The sequence below is a fragment of the Podarcis muralis genome, chromosome 4 (genome assembly GCF_964188315.1).
Source record: "Podarcis muralis chromosome 4, rPodMur119.hap1.1, whole genome shotgun sequence".
In the NCBI taxonomy this organism is placed as follows: Eukaryota; Metazoa; Chordata; class Lepidosauria; order Squamata; family Lacertidae; genus Podarcis; species Podarcis muralis.
The window spans coordinates 27,520,219-27,535,714 of NC_135658.1; the positions used below are offsets into that span (position 1 = coordinate 27,520,219).

At 45.7% G+C, this 15,496-nt stretch overlaps 1 protein-coding gene and 1 non-coding gene across 2 annotated transcripts in view; both read left to right on the top strand.

Moving 5' to 3' along the window:
* Positions 1-572: 572 nt before the first annotated feature.
* MTUS2 (microtubule associated scaffold protein 2) overlaps positions 573-15,496 on the top strand; it is a 308,744-nt gene continuing 293,820 nt past the window's right edge. Inside the window, exon 1 of the mRNA XM_028726407.2 lies at positions 573-781. The gene's annotated coding sequence lies outside the window, so the exon portion shown is untranslated. The remainder of the gene's footprint in view (positions 782-15,496) is intronic.
* Positions 3,830-3,906, top strand: TRNAR-CCU (transfer RNA arginine (anticodon CCU)). Its single transcript has one exon. It is a non-coding gene; the product is annotated as a tRNA-Arg (tRNA).

Sequence of the window (15,496 nt, forward strand, 5' to 3'; positions counted from 1 at the left end):
CTATGCTACTATAGAATCATAGAATTGTAGAGTTGGAAATGACCCTAAGGATAATCTAGTCCAATCCTCTGCAATGCAAAAATCTCAACTAAAGCATCCAAGACCATCCAACCTCTGCTTACAGATCTTCAATTAAGGAGAGTCCACAACCTCCGGAGAGAGACCGTTCCACTGTCCAGCAGCTCTTACTGTCAGAAAGTTCTTCCTGATGTTTAGTCGGAATCTTCTTTATTGGAACTTGAAGTCATCGGTTCGAGTCCTACCCTCCAGAGCAGGAGAAAACACAGCGACTGACACAGACAGTATCCAACACCAGCACCGAAAATCATAGCAGCCATTCTTCCCTCATTTCCTTTTGCAGCCGAAGCCAAAGCTCATGGGAGGCCTCCAACCAGCAACACGGCTCCTTCCTGCGCCACCGCCAAGTTCATGGACGGACTCCGTCTCCAACTTCGAGGGGACGAGGCAGCGGCTGCCAGCGCGACGGTGCCTCCTTTGCGCCGGCAGAGGGCGCCGCGGCTCACGGTTTGGCCGCCGCAGTGGGAACGGCAGAGCGGGCTGAGAGCGGAGGCGCTCGGAGGCAGCGGGCGCCGCTGGGTGGCCGCTCCCTGCGCCGCTTATATAGCTCCGCATCCCTTTGCGCGCGGCGCTGTCATCAGTCGGGGCGGGGGAGCCGGAGCTGCGCGAGTGCCGTGGCTCGGAGTGCGAGGACTGGCGAGGGGAGGAGGCGGCTCTTTGTCCTGCCAAGGGAGGAACAGGAGGCAGCTCTCCGCGGAACCAGGTAGGTCCCTTCTCCAGCATCCTTTCCTCCTCGCTTAACGCGCACACTTTGGGTACCAACCCGCCAGAGATGCTCGCTGCAGCATCCTTTCAGGGAGGTGATGCTCAGCAGCCGCGCGTTGGACTTAAAGGCGGGGTGGGGTGCGGGCAGAGGACGGGGCGGCTTCGGGGGTCCCTGTGCCCACTTGCGCACGTGGGGGGAGGGGGAGATGTCGGGAAAGGCTGTGATGGGTCAGGTTCACTCGAAGGCTCTGGGCGGTTTGCCGGCTTCCCTCGGAGAAACCTCCCTCGCCCGCCCCCGCGGCAGCCTCTCAACATTATTTCTTCCTGCGCAAGTTTTTAAGCCTGCTGGCCCTCTTTTCCCTCCTTCTTCTCCCCAGTCACCTGCTCCTAACACGAGGAGGTGGCTTCAGGACTCCCAAGCCAAAGCGGCTGGTTCTCAGCGTAGGACTCAAACAAGCCCTCTCCTCTCCCCATCACTCCCTCCCTCCCTCTCCAACAAATACACTCCCGGGCAGGCAAAGACTAAATTAGCCGAATAGACATAACAAGCAGCAGCAGCAGCAGCACCACCACCAAAACAACCTCACGCCTGGCTTTTTTTTTTTTTTGCGGACAGATTGACTCTTGGCAGTGATCACCCATCCCCGACTCCGCTCCCCTTTCCCCGACAGCTGTTCAGATGGGATAGGAAAGGGGATGTGCCTTGCTTTCTTTCACGCCGGCGTATTATCTGCTCAGCCACCCACCGACCCCAGTCTTAGGGGGCAAAAGAGACTCTTATCCGTCTCGTTCTCTCCCCCCCCCCCCAATGTCGGCGGCAATAACAGGCAGCCTCTTTCGCCTCGTGGAAGCGTTGCATTCAGTTTCCTTCTTAGGCTGGACAGCCCCCTGCGCCCAACGATCCGCCTAGGCAGCGTGGCATTGTCTGCGCAGGATACTTAACTTGAAGTCCTGCTGTGTATCTGAGCTGACTGGCAGAGGTAGCCAACATGGTGCCCCCTCTATATATTGGACCATCCAGCATCATGGCTAATGGTCAGCGAAAATAGGAGTGGGAATTCACCAACAACTGGAGGGTGCCTGCTCTAAGGCTTTACCCCCTGCCGATTATATACAGGACTACCTATGGCTTGTAAATTGGTTTATGATATTTAATGCAGTCTATTGTTGACATGGTGGAGAACTGCAGTTGAGTGCATTAGCCACATGATGAAAAAGATGCTTAATAAGTGACATTTTTAGAGAGAGTGACAGAGAGAATAATCTAGGAAAATGTATTTGTCCTGCAGTGATGTAGAATTCCCTGTGCACATTCTACCTTATTCATATGAACTCACTAGATGGCTTAGGCAAGCGACTATCTCTGGCTTCAGCATTCAACTCCCATCTGCCATAGGGGGCGTGGGATGCTAATATGCCCTGACCTATCTTAAAGGGTTGTTGTCAGGATTACTGAGATGATGTCACACAAAGCGCTTTGAATACTTAAGTGCTATATAAATGCTAATTATTATGATTGGAAATGCTGGAAAGATGAAAATACCTGATAACTACCTGTGAGTATTCTACCCTGCTGCCACCACCATTGTGAGAGCCACAGATTGGGACAGCTGCTCCATGCAGCTGCTGCCCAGTCTTGGGAAGGGAAAGAATAAATTGTGCTCTACATTCTGTACACACAATTTTTAAAGAGAGAGAAATGCATGGGGATTATGTCATTGTAAGAAGGATCTAATGTATGAGAGCAGTCCATGGAACACAGAAGTAAAACCAAGTCTAAAACGGCAATCCCACAAACTGTTACCTGAGAGTCCCATTGAATTCAGTGGGAATTACCTCTGAGTAGATCTGCGTAGGATTGCATTGTGTAACTTTCTCACCACTAGATTACATCGTCTTCATTTTCGAGAGTATTGCTGCCACTAATGTAATCTTGAAAACAACTCTACTCAGTAGTTATTAGCATTTAATGGGTGTGGAATTGAGATGGGGAGATAGCAACTGGCTGAGGGCTAAAACAGGACTTAATTCCAAGTCTCTCAGCTTCAACTTAAGGTAGAATCCCCTAAATAAAATGTTTTAAGAACTGTTTGTTTTTGTTCCCTTAAGTCTAAACTTTGTTCAGGGATATGAAGCTGGCTGGCCATAAAGGCAGGGTTTCTTTTGTTTTGAAACCTCAGTTGGTAATATTTCTAAAGGCTAGTTTGTGTGTGTGTGTGTGTGTGTGTGTGTGTACATCCCCCTCACTTGATTTCTCTTGAGAAATTTCATGCTTGAGAAGAAGCTGGAGCTGAGGAGTAGAGCATACATTTTGCATGTTCATGGTCCCCAATTTCAATCTCAGGCATCTCCAGGTAGGGCTGGGAGAGAACCCTGCCTGAAACCCTGGAGAGCTGCTGCCTGTCAGAGTAGACAGAACTTGGCTAGATGGACCATTGATCTGATTCCATATGAGGTAGCTTTGTACATTCCTTGATTACTGTATGCAGGGAATGACAGCTGAATGTGTGAATGAATTCCATGAGTACAATTGTGTTGGATGCTATATCAAAGAGTTGCCGGTGGAAATCAAAAGCTTACCAGCATGAGTAGATAAATAGGTAACACTGCGGCGGGAAGGTAAATGGCGTTTCTGTGCGCTTTGGCTTCCGTCACTGTGTCCTGTTGCACCAGAAGTGGTTTAGTCATGCTGGTCACATGACCTGGAAAGCTGTCTGTGGACAAACGCCAGCTCCCTCTGCCTGAAGGGAGATGAGCTCTGCAACCCATAGTCGCCTTTGATGGACTAAACTGTCCAGGGGCCCTTTATGTTACCTTACCCTATTGGATGGTACATGCAAGCTATCGGTAGGTGTTGAAATGAGCCAACCCTGATATGGAAATGATTCCAATCATTGTCACTCATGGCATGCTTTTAATATCCCCTGTGCTATTTGTTTGTGGGGTTGTGATGTTGTCTAGCTTTTGCACAGTCTCTCACATGAGCATGTAATGTGTTAGTTGTATTCAGAGCAGTGGTGGTCCAGTGTTGCAGGGGGAGTTGAAGACCCACTGGGATAGCTCAGTTGGTAGAGTCTGAGACTCCTAATCTCAGGGTTATGGGTTCAAGCCCCATGTTGGGTGGAAAGATTCCTGCATTGTAGGGGGTTGGACTAGATGACCCTTGTGGTCCCTTCCAGCTCTACAATCCTATGGTTCTACTATTTGTGCAGCAGGGTCCCTGTCTCTAGAGTCCTAGAGCCACCCCATCAGCATGAAAGGGGAGCTTTTTAGACACTTCTCACCCTTTATGCTGGTTGGAGCCAATGAAAAATGAAATGAGGTGAGTCAGCCATTGAGGATTGGCTGGTAGGGTCACTCTAGAGAAGGTATGTGGGATAAACACCGAGGAAGAGTTGTTTTGTATCTCCAAAGTTAATCATTTTGCCACTCTGAAAATGCTAGGTGCTTCAATTTCAGGAGAGTGGTGTGCCAGTTCTGTTACATACAATGGAACTTCAAGGAAAACTCAATTTAAGGCAGTCCAAAAGAAGATATTGGAGTGCTCCAAACCATTTGTTTGCACCATACATGCACAGAAAATAGATCTAGCTGAAAGGCAGCACACTGAGACCTGCATTTATTGTTGCAATGCATCCTTAATTATTATTATTGTACTGTCTTAGATGATCCTCATAGCCTTTTCCAACTCTACAGTTCTGTGCTCACCTTACTTCAATGTAAATATGCAAACCTTTTACTGGTACCATTTTGTTTATAAAACCAGGCAATTAGCAACTTTTATCGCTGGAAGCAAAATCTACAGCTTTAAGGGGGGAATTACATTTATACCCCACCCTTTTCTCCAGGATGCTCAAGGTGCCATACATGGTTGTCCCCCTCCTCATTTAAACTCTGCAACATCCCTGTGAGATAGGTTAGACTGAGGGGCAGTGTGACTGGCCCAGATCACCCAGTGTGTTTCATGGCTGAGTGGGGGGTCAAACCCTGGTCGGCCAGGTTCTGTTATTAACTGATTAATTAATTTTATATACCATCCTTCATCAAGAGATCACAGGATGGTTTACAACATAAGACACAAAATATGTCATATAATAATAGTAAAAGGGTGTGGGAAAGGCAACCACCCTGCTTTAAAGGGATACACATAAACAGTTAGTTTCCTGGTTAAAGAGGAATGTTTTTGCCTGGTGCCTAAATATATGTAATGAAGGTGTCAGGAGAGCATTCCAGAAATGGGGAGCCACCAGAGAAAAGGTCCCGTCTCATGTTGCCTCACTCTGGGGCTCCATTGAGGGAACACTTTGACCACTGCACCACACTGTCTAGGGAATAAGTCCCATAGAGCACAATGGAACACAGTTAGAAGAAACCGCATGTAGGCTTGCACTGAAATTGGCAATGTCAGAGACAGAGCTCTAGTGATAAGGGAGATCTGGTCTCTCTTTCTGTTACTGTCTCTCTCAACTCACTGCTGCTGGATCCTTCAGTGCACTGGCCCAACTGATGTCAGAGCTCTAGGGATGGAAGAGGTCGTGTTGAGGATCTGCTGAGGGAGGATCAGGAAGATACTTGGATCTGAAAGATCCAAAGCCATCCTGGTTCCCAAACTGGGGAAAAATATAGGTGACCCCAGGAGCTCATGGATACCTCTCCCTTGAAGTTTCCATGCATTGTTCCCAATGGGAAGAAAATGGCTAGTGAATAAATATGGAGGAATGCAAGACTTTTTCTCCACTCTCACTTCAGCTCAAGCTCAGCAGGGCATTGGAAATGGCAACTGAACCACCTTCAGATTCCTACCACCACCTCCACTTGAGGGTTGCAGCCTAACATAGCCACCCTGCTGTGATTCTTCCTTGTGGATGATTCATATACGATCCAGAGTGCTGTTGTGGACTCTGTTTGCATCTTCAGTCCTAGCGCATGTGACAGAGTAATAAGCAGGGGCTTTAAAGTACCTGCAGATCACAGTTCTCCCCTCACCAGTGATTAAAGGGGAAGCATCTTGCCCTCGATTATGTGCTTCTAAGTTAGATGCTATACATCACTTCTGGGGTGGTATGAACTTCAGCACCTCCCATTCTTGAAACTGAAAAGCCCTTGATTGTTTTACCTAGTTTTCATTATAGAGGCTATAGCACCCTAATTAATAAACTGAAGTGTGTGTGTGTGAGAGAGAGTGTGTGTAAAACAAGATTGTAGCACAATATTATTGTAATTTTTTAATCTCACAGAAAATAATTAACAGGGAAAAAGTTGCAAGCTGAATCTTAGATCATGCATTGATCAAAGTAGCAGTGTATCAAATTGGAGCAGTGCAAGCTCACAGACTACTAATTACATGGCAGCAAAGTTGAAGTCCTTGTTCGAGCAGTTCCCTTTGAAGTCAGGAAGGGGAACATGATGTTTAAGAAACGGAAGCCTCGGGGTCCCTATTCTTAAGTGTCTCTCTGAACTGGATCCTTAGTGTGAAACCTACGGGAGGGCAAAGGCGCCTTTAAACCTCCTTCATGAATCTCTCGTTATGGGAATGGCCAAGAGCTGGATCATTTCTACATAAATGAGGGCAGACTTAGATTACAATTTCCACCCAGGCAGTTACAACAAAAGAACTTGACAAGTGCAAGACCAGCCAGTTTTGAATGCTCAGCATTTATTTGTGAGTGCGTGCTAGCATCACAACAAGTACACTTTCTTTTTGCTCAATCCATTATGCAATAGCCTTTCTGGTCTCCAGAATCTGAGGCAAGCTATGAGCCAGATATTACATAACAAATCAAAGCAGCTTCCTCTGACCCCAGGGGATGTTTTGGCAGCTAGGAGCAGCAGGAGCCTAGAGATGCAGGGCAGGCTGGGGAGGGAAGTTCATAGGGGAGCTACAAAGCAGACTCAGCAGAATGTCCTTGCAGGAGGGAAGTGCTGGCTGGGTGCAGTTTATCTTGGTGGATTGAAGCACAGCGGAAGACTGGAGTGACCATCTACACTACAGGAAAGAGGGAATGCATCACATAGAAAGGGGGGGGGGAAGAGGACGCAGACTCGCATAAGATTGGCAGGTGGTAATTTATTTATCTTTTTACAATTCCTTTTAATTGAAACTTTTCAACATACAATATAATAAAAAACAAATCAAACTAATCTAAATATAAGAAAAAAGCAACAACGAAAAGAGATAAAGGAAGAAAAGGGGGCAAATAAAAATAAAATACAGTGGTGCCCCGCAAGATGAACGCCTCGCAAGACGGAAAACCCGCTAGACGAAAGGGTTTTCCGTTTTGGAGGTGCTTCGCAAAACGAATTTCCCTATGGGCTTCCTTCGCAAGACGAAAGCCCATAGGGAAATCTCCGGGACAGCGGGGAAGCGCAGCACGTCTTCCCCACTGTCCTCGGACCTCCTCCGAAGGCTGGCGGCGGGGCGGAGAGACCTCCTCCCGCCGCCAGCCTTCGTTTCTCCGCTATCCCGGACGGCTTTTGAAGGCAGGCGGGGGGGAGCAAAGACTTTTGCCCCCCGCCGGCCTTCAGAAGAGGTCCAGGACCTCTTCTGAAGGCCGGCGGGGGGCAAAAGTCTTTGCTCCCCCCTGCCTGCCTTCCCGGGGGCTTTTAAATCGCCCCGGGACAGCGGAGAAGTCTCCGCTGTCCCGGGGTTTTTTAAAATGCTGGGGGTGGGAAGAAAAGCCCTTGTCCCCCCCCCAGCCTTCAGAAGAGGTCGGGGGACAGACTGTCCCCGGACCTGGTCTGAAGGCGGTTTCCATAGGAACGCATTGATTGATTTTCAATGCATTCCTATGGGAAACCGTGCTTCGCAAGACGAAAAACTCGCAAGAAGAAAAAACTTGCGGAACGAATTAATTTCGTCTTGCGAGGCACCACTGTACACAGCCCTCTCCCAAAGGTAGATCTTAACCCTTGTCTCACACAGAAGAGAGTGGACTCCCCCCTCCAACTCTCAGCTGGGAGCTTCCCTTTCTTCTCCCACCCTCCCACTTCATCCAGTTCCCCATCCCTGTCCTAAGGGTACGATTCTTTGTTTAGGGTTTAGGTTGTATTTAGGTTTGTTTAGGTCGTGAGGCTGGGGAGCTTGGCTGTAACTTTGTGGTGGGACCATAGCTCAGTTGAAGAGCATATTGCACACGGAAGGTCTCAGGTTCAGTCCCTAGTATCTCCAGGATCTGATACCAAGTGGTGACAAAGAAATGTGCCTAAGATCTTGGAGAGCTGCTGCCATTCAGAGTACGCAATGCTGAGCCACATGGACAGATCATATGACCTCTCCTTCCTAGGGTTCTCTGTGGAGAGAATAGCCACACAGTCCTCAAAAGCCATCCCTTAAAACATGGACAAACGTGCATTCGAGTGCAGGAGAAAGGAACTCAGAGCCCCTAATCAATTAAAGGCAAAATGGCATAGTGTAGCCTCTGTTCAGTAATTTAAAATAAATGCCTGGTGGGATGCTTCTGTGCTGGAACTGTATAATGAGAGCAGGAGAGCACACTGTCTCCACAGACATGTTCATAAAAATAAATACATCAGAATTCAAAATACATCAGAGATGCATTATAGGACAGAGTGCCCAGCAACACATAGCCTACTTAGTATTTCACTCTCAGTCAGCAGTTTAACATTTGCAAATACAAGCCTGAGAGCACTTGCCTGACCACCTTACATTGTGATGCTAGGATATAGTCATTATTACTATTTACTGCATTTATACCCAAATTTTATCCCATCCAGAACTCAGTGTAGCTCCCAGGAAGTTTCCTTCTCACCCAGCATTAAACAGATCCTGACCTAGTGGTACATCATCATCATCATCATCATCATGTCATAGAATCGTAGAATTGTAAAGTTGGAAGGAATCCCAGGGGTCATCTAGTTCAGGCATAGGCAAACTCTGCTCTGCAGATGTTTTGGGACTACAATTCCCATCATCCCTGACCACTGGTCCTGTTAGCTAGGGATAATGGGAGTTGTAGTCTTAAAACAGCTGGAGAACCAAGTTTGGGAAATACTATGCCTATGCCTAATCTAGTTCATCCCCCTGCAATGCAGGAATCTCAACCCTGAAAGTGCCCTAAGGGCAGGGTTAGCTAATGTGGTGCCCTCTAGCTCTTTTGGACTCCAACTCCCATCAGCCTCAGCCTACATAGGCTGTACTCAGGGAGTGATGGGAGTTGCAGCCCACGACATCTGCTATCCTTCGCTTAGGGGCACAGAGACATGGGACATAGGAAGCTGCCTATGGTCAGGGATGATGGGAATTGATCAGCCTAGCTCTGTATTGCCTACACTGACTGGCAACAGCTCTCTGGGGTTTTCAGACAAAGACTTTTCCCCAGTCCTACCTGGAGAGGCTTAGGGGACCTAAGGACACTATGTCAGATTCGTAGAGGATAAGTTTATCAATGCCTGCTAGACATAATGGCTTTATGTACTATTTCCAATATGAGGTGCTTTGTTCTGTTCCATTGGTGGAGGGAGTTTGACTCTGAATACCAGTTTCTGGGGAGCACAAGTGGGGAGAGAGTGCTGACCAGAACATGACTGCTTGTTGAAAAGGTAGCAGAGTGAAGACTTACCTGTTTGGGAATATCCTGCAAGAAAAGATTAGCATCTTGGTCTTTTCCCAAAGTCCTCGATTCAAGGCAGAACAGTGGATATCTAGGATGTGGCAGGTACACGACTGCCCTCTTGCTTTCCTTAGGCTGTTGTGCATTGCTTTGTAAGACATGTTTGTTGTGGGCCAAAAGCTTATCAGCAAAATATGCTTTCCGTTTAGAGAATGCCATTCCCACAGTGCCAATTGATTTGTGTTGCAGACAGAGAGAGACTGGTACTGCTGCATGTAATTAGAACTCGCCGGCACCATCATCAACAAAAAGAGATGATAGGAGAAAAAGAGTGTCATTTTTTTAATGTATTGGGTCATGGCACTCTCCCCATACAAGGATTTGGGTCAAGAGTTTAGTACTACTTCTGTATCTTTGTGTAATTAGCTGATAAAACGACCAAAAGATTAATGGCTTTTTGCTGCTGTTGCAGCTAAGGACAGATACTACAAACAGACATGTGATAACACTGTAACAGTCAATCCAGTTAATTATTGCTGGATTACAGTAGAAATCCTATCGATGTACTGATGAGACTCACATTAGGCTCAACAAATTAAGCATGATGATAATTATGCATGAAATATTACAATGAAATGATAAGGGTCTGGGTTGTGATTGCAAAGTATTACTGATATTGTTAGTTACTCAAAAGCAGGACTAGCTTGCTTCTCCCTCCACCTCTTTCTAAACCATGGGTGTTTGTTCAGGTAGTGTTGGCTGCAGTGCTGAAAATGTCAATTATTTAATAGTTCAATAACATTTTGTATTGTGTTGTTGCTGGTGGCTGTGCAGAAAGCTTCAGTGTCTGCATAATGCATTTCATATTGCTCTTACAAGCTTAAAGGTTTGCTGAGAATTAATACGGTCTATTATTCTTTTGGAGATTCTCATGCATGGTTGCATGCAGTCTCTTGATTTGCGGGGCAGATCTGATTGGAACGCTAGTCCAGCACTGGCATTCGAAGAGGAATAAATAGAACATGACACCTAACCCCCTCCCCTTTCTAAAACCAATTTTGATAGGGGTTGGGGTGTCCTGCTTTACAGAGGACAGTCCTCTGTTTGAAGGGCTGTAATAGGACAGACCTTTATTTGAAGGAGTCCTCTTTCTAAAGACCTATCCATTTTAAACCAAAATAACCACAAGAAGGGAGGGCAAGAGGGATCTTAGCATTGCTTATCCAGAGGTAGCACCCAGATAGCAGACGGAACAGGAAAACAGAACACCTGGTCATCATATTCCTCATGGTGAGGTGCATTGTAGTTGTTGTTTTTAAAGTATAGCAATGAGTTCTAAATTTTCATCTATACACTATTTTGCATCTATACACTAGCATATGAAAAAGTATGCAAACCTGGGCTTCATTTGCTCACTTTTTTGGAGATACCCAAGTGGTCACCCTGGTCTTAAAGGTAAAGGTAAAGGGACCCCTGACCGTTAGGTCCAGTCGCAAACGACTCTGGGGTTGCGGTGCTCATCTTGCTTTATTGGCTGAGGGAGCTGGCGCACAGCTTCCGGGTCATGTGCCCAGCATGACTAAGCCGCTTCTGGCGAACCAGAGCAGCACACAGAAATGCTGTTTACCTTCTCTAACATGCTTTTGAACTGCTAGGTGGGCAGGAGCTGGGACCGAACAACGGGAGCTCACCCCGTTGCGGGGATTTGAACTGCCAACCTTCCTATTGGCAAGCCCTAGGCTCTGTGGTTTAGACCACAGCGCCACCTGCGTCCCTGGTCTTACATTACTACAATCACAGATTTGTCTCCTTAGGACAGCAATGTATTTTTTAAATGAAAAGGTTACCTGGTTAGAATCCAGACAGCTGCTCTGTAACAGGTTAACCTCCCATTTTACAGCTTGGATGCCTACCTGAAAGAATAATACTTATCAATGCTTGTATCTCCTCTCTGGGGGTACTCAATATATGGTCCATGGGCTGAAACCCAGTAGCTGAGACCATACCTTCAGTCTCTTAAGTCCTGCCAATCGGCTTTTTGTTCTATGGGAGAACTCCTTGCTCTTTGGCTCAGACTGGTAGTTTCAGGTTTCCATAGGTCTTCCAGGCTAGAAGGCACAGATTAGAACAGAACAGAGGAACAGGATGACCACGTGACCAGTTTCCCTGCTCAGTCTCCTGCCCAGGTGCTAACACTTGATAAGCAACGCTGTGATCCCTCTCATTTGCCCATTCTTCACCAGGATTTTGGAAACGCACTTGAGTGGTATAGGTTCAAATCTAGTAGTGATCGGCAGGGTGGTGCAGGCAGGATGGTGTTGTTCACCTGGATCCCCAATGTTACTAGTGGTTACCCAGAGAGGTGAGGTGGCAGAGAGCTCAGTGTGGCATGGGCGCAGTACTGGGACCAATCTAATGTGCCTGCTTCTGTCTGTGCACTGCACCAAGCTCCTTTCTCTATGTTGGTAAACAGCAGCGATGCTCAGTGCTGGGAAGCCAAGTGAGCAATGATGCCCTGCCTGCAACATCCCACCAATACTGTTCAAATCCCAGTTCCTTCTGTACCAGATCGAATCCTGCCCAATAGAAAAAGTGGTTCAAAAATCGCTTGAAAGTGAAATGGGTGCATCCCTTTGCACCTTAAAAGTGTTATAATAATTTTAATAATAATAATTTATTATTTATACCCCGCCAATCTGGCTAGGTTTCCATGACCACTCTGGGCGACTCTCAACAGAATATTAAAAACACAATAAAACATCAAACATTCAAAACTTCCCTAAACAGGGCGGCCTTCAGATGTCTTCTAAATGTCAGGTAGTTGCTTATTTCCTTGACATCTGACGGGATGGCATTCCATAGGGTGGGCGCCACTACCGAGAACGCCCTTTGCCTGGTTCCCTGCAACCTCAGTTCTTACAGTGAGGGAATCGCCAGAAGGCCATCGGAGCTGGACTTCAGTGTCCGGGCTGAACAATGGGGGTGGAGATGCTTGTTCAGGTATACTGGGCCGAGGCTGTTTACGGCTTCCTATTGTTTACCTGTTTAGGGTAAACAATAGGTTGCCAATCCTTTGACCAACTTTAAAAAGCCTGCTTTTGGACTACCCCTCTCTGTAGGCGAGCCAGCATTGCAGATTCTCCGTAGGATTCTATATTTACAGACAAGATTCAGCGCTGTGATGTTACAAGTTGTTTTGGAAAGGAGTATTTCCTCAGATTAGAAAGTCACATCTGACCTTGGCTGAGATGATACATAATGCATGAGAACATTTTGAGTCCATTTTTCACAATTAATCATGAATAAGTCAATTCCATGATGGGACCAAAAAGAAAGAAAGGATGTCAGATTGCATTTGTTTGCAAATGCATTGGCTTCATATTGTTAGCATGATTTGTGTGTCAGCTTAAAAAATAAAATATTTACCAGTATTTATCTCTGCGTTTAAAAGTGAAATGTGCATAGGAAATTGATCCTTTTTAAAGACATGTTAATTGATTAGTATAATCTGCCCTTCACCAGAAGTTTGTGGGCATGCTTCCTATCCCCATTCTTCTCTGATGTTGTAAACTATTGTCTGTATTTCATTTAAAGCCTGTCTTTTCCTCCACATGAAGCTTCAGATCTCTCACACACCTTCAATAACACTCTCATCCCCCAGTCATCTTCCTTAATATTGCTCAGGGAAGATTTCAAAGATCACTCTCTTTCACAATTGCAAAGAAGGGTGAATCAAAAACACTTCCTACAGATATTCCTGGTCAGCTGAACAAATACTTCAGCAAAATCATGCTGCCCCCCACCCCCCACTGTATCCCAGACAGAGATGAGATTTGCATCTTACAACTTCAACTACTTATTTGAGTAAGACAGTATTGTTATTTTGCAGGTCATGCAAAATATTATTATGATTTTGTCATTGCCGCAATTACTTAGGTGAACAAATAGCACCCCGCAACAGCTGAGGAGAGTTCCCTTCAAACCATAAATCCACCACTCAGTCCCCTCAAGATAATTATTTTTGAATTTGCTCCAATTTTATGATTCCCTTGGTCATCAGCAACATAGCTTTGCAGGCATAATTAGATCTATAAACCACTTTCCTTTCTTTTAACCAACTATGAACTGCTCTGGGTGCTTTTTTAAAAAAACACCTCTCAGCTTAAGAAAAGCTTTGTTTTGGACTGCTTCATTTATGTATTAGCTGCAGTAGAAGCAGCTAAATAAATAAATATGATATATACTGATAATTAACTCCTTTAATGATGTTAATACTGGAAAGTTAAGCTGCTCTCACTTCTTTTATCATCAATGCTTTTCTCTTAATGGGAGAAAAGCTGCCAGAAGACATTGAGCCATATTTTGAAAATTCCTTAATAGCAGCCTTTTGCACCTTTCTTCATTGCCTAGCCCTTTGAAACCAATATACGTGTATTATGTCTTTATTCACCTCTAATCTTCAAAGCTAACCTGAATTTAGTTATATAAAAGAATAGGAGCCATATCCTCTGGCATCCCATTGTTCCTTTCTCCTAAGCTGTGAGGAATGTTCTAGGGATCCAAACCCCTCTTAAGCATTAAGTGCGTCTAGTTGTGAAGCTGCTGGGATTTGTCACTGAAGGTCTTTTTTATAGTTTGTCTAAAGGAAATCCATTCTGCACATTTTTCCTTGTATGCCCTATTCCAATGGGCTCCAACCTTTGCAGATCCAGGATGCAGTGGCAAAATGGTGAATTCCATGTTAGGCATCATTACGAAAGGGACTGAGAATAAAACTGTTGATATAATAATGTATACTTATTGACAGTGAAACCACCCTTGGAATATTGCATGCAGCTCTGGTCATCTCACTTTGAAAAGGATATTGTGGAGGTGGACAAAGATTCAGAAAAGAGCAACCAGATGCCTGTAGGGAACCCAGCTTGCTCCTTGCAACATTATACTCAGTGTTTTCCCCCCCTGGAGGTACTCAAGGGTACCCAGTACTGGGACACACACACACACACCTGTTAAAAGTGTGGTACTTACTATAACAACTTCATGGTGAGTACCAACAACCTTTTTCTTTTAAAAAAAGCACTAAATAGTTTTTACATGCTATCCACTCTGCTGTACTAGCTCTCAGTTTTGTCTGAGATTGAACATAAGAAGAGCCTGCTGGATCAGGCCAATGGCCCATCTAGTCCAGGATCCTGTTCTCACATTGACTACCTAGATACCTCTGGGGCAGGCATCCCCAAACTCGGCCCTCCAGCTGTTTTGGGACTACAACTCCCATCATCCCTAGCTAACAGGACCAGTGGTCAGGGATGATGGGAACTGTAGTCCAAAACAGCTGGAGGGCCGAGCTTGGAGATGCCTGCTCTGGGGAAACCAACATGCAGGACTTGGGCACAAGACCACTCTCCTCTCTTGTGGCTTCCAGTAGCTGGTACTCAGAAGTACTACTGCTTTGGACTGTGGAGGCAAAGCATAGCCATTATGGCTAGTAGCCATTGATAGCCTTTTGTCCAATTCTCTTTTAAAGCCATCCCATTTGGTGGCCATCACTGCCTCTTGCAGGAGAGAGTTCTATAGTTTAACGATGCACTACATGAGGAAGGACTTTCTTTTATCCATCCTGAATCTTCCAACACTCAGCTTCACTGGCTGTCCATGAGTTCCAGTGTTCTGAGAGAGGGAGAAGAATTTTCCTCCAATGTTATATTTCACTTTGTCCTCCTCCCCCACCCTCCAAAGTATGGTTGTGATGCCAGAGGTACAACTCTTCTACCAGTCTTGCCATTTGAAAGCCAGCACCCCATCATTACCTGAGTAACCAAAAAGCATGAATCAAAGGCAAACTTCTTCCATGTGCATTCTTCCAAGAGTGGTTTATAAGGAGCCTCCTCACAATCCTAATTTGTATCTTTTATTATGAATTCATTAAACTGTACTGATGTATTTAACAGAGGTGATGATTACCGTTTCTCAGACCATTCATCTTATAACTGCCCAGCATTTAACTACACAACAATTGCAAGGAGATTTTGACTGCCCTAAAGGTTGGGGTTGGGCAGATAAAGAGATGTGATGCTATTCTGTTCACAGACTACCATTTGAAAAGAACATTGTTGCTCATACAACAGCAGGTACATTGAATG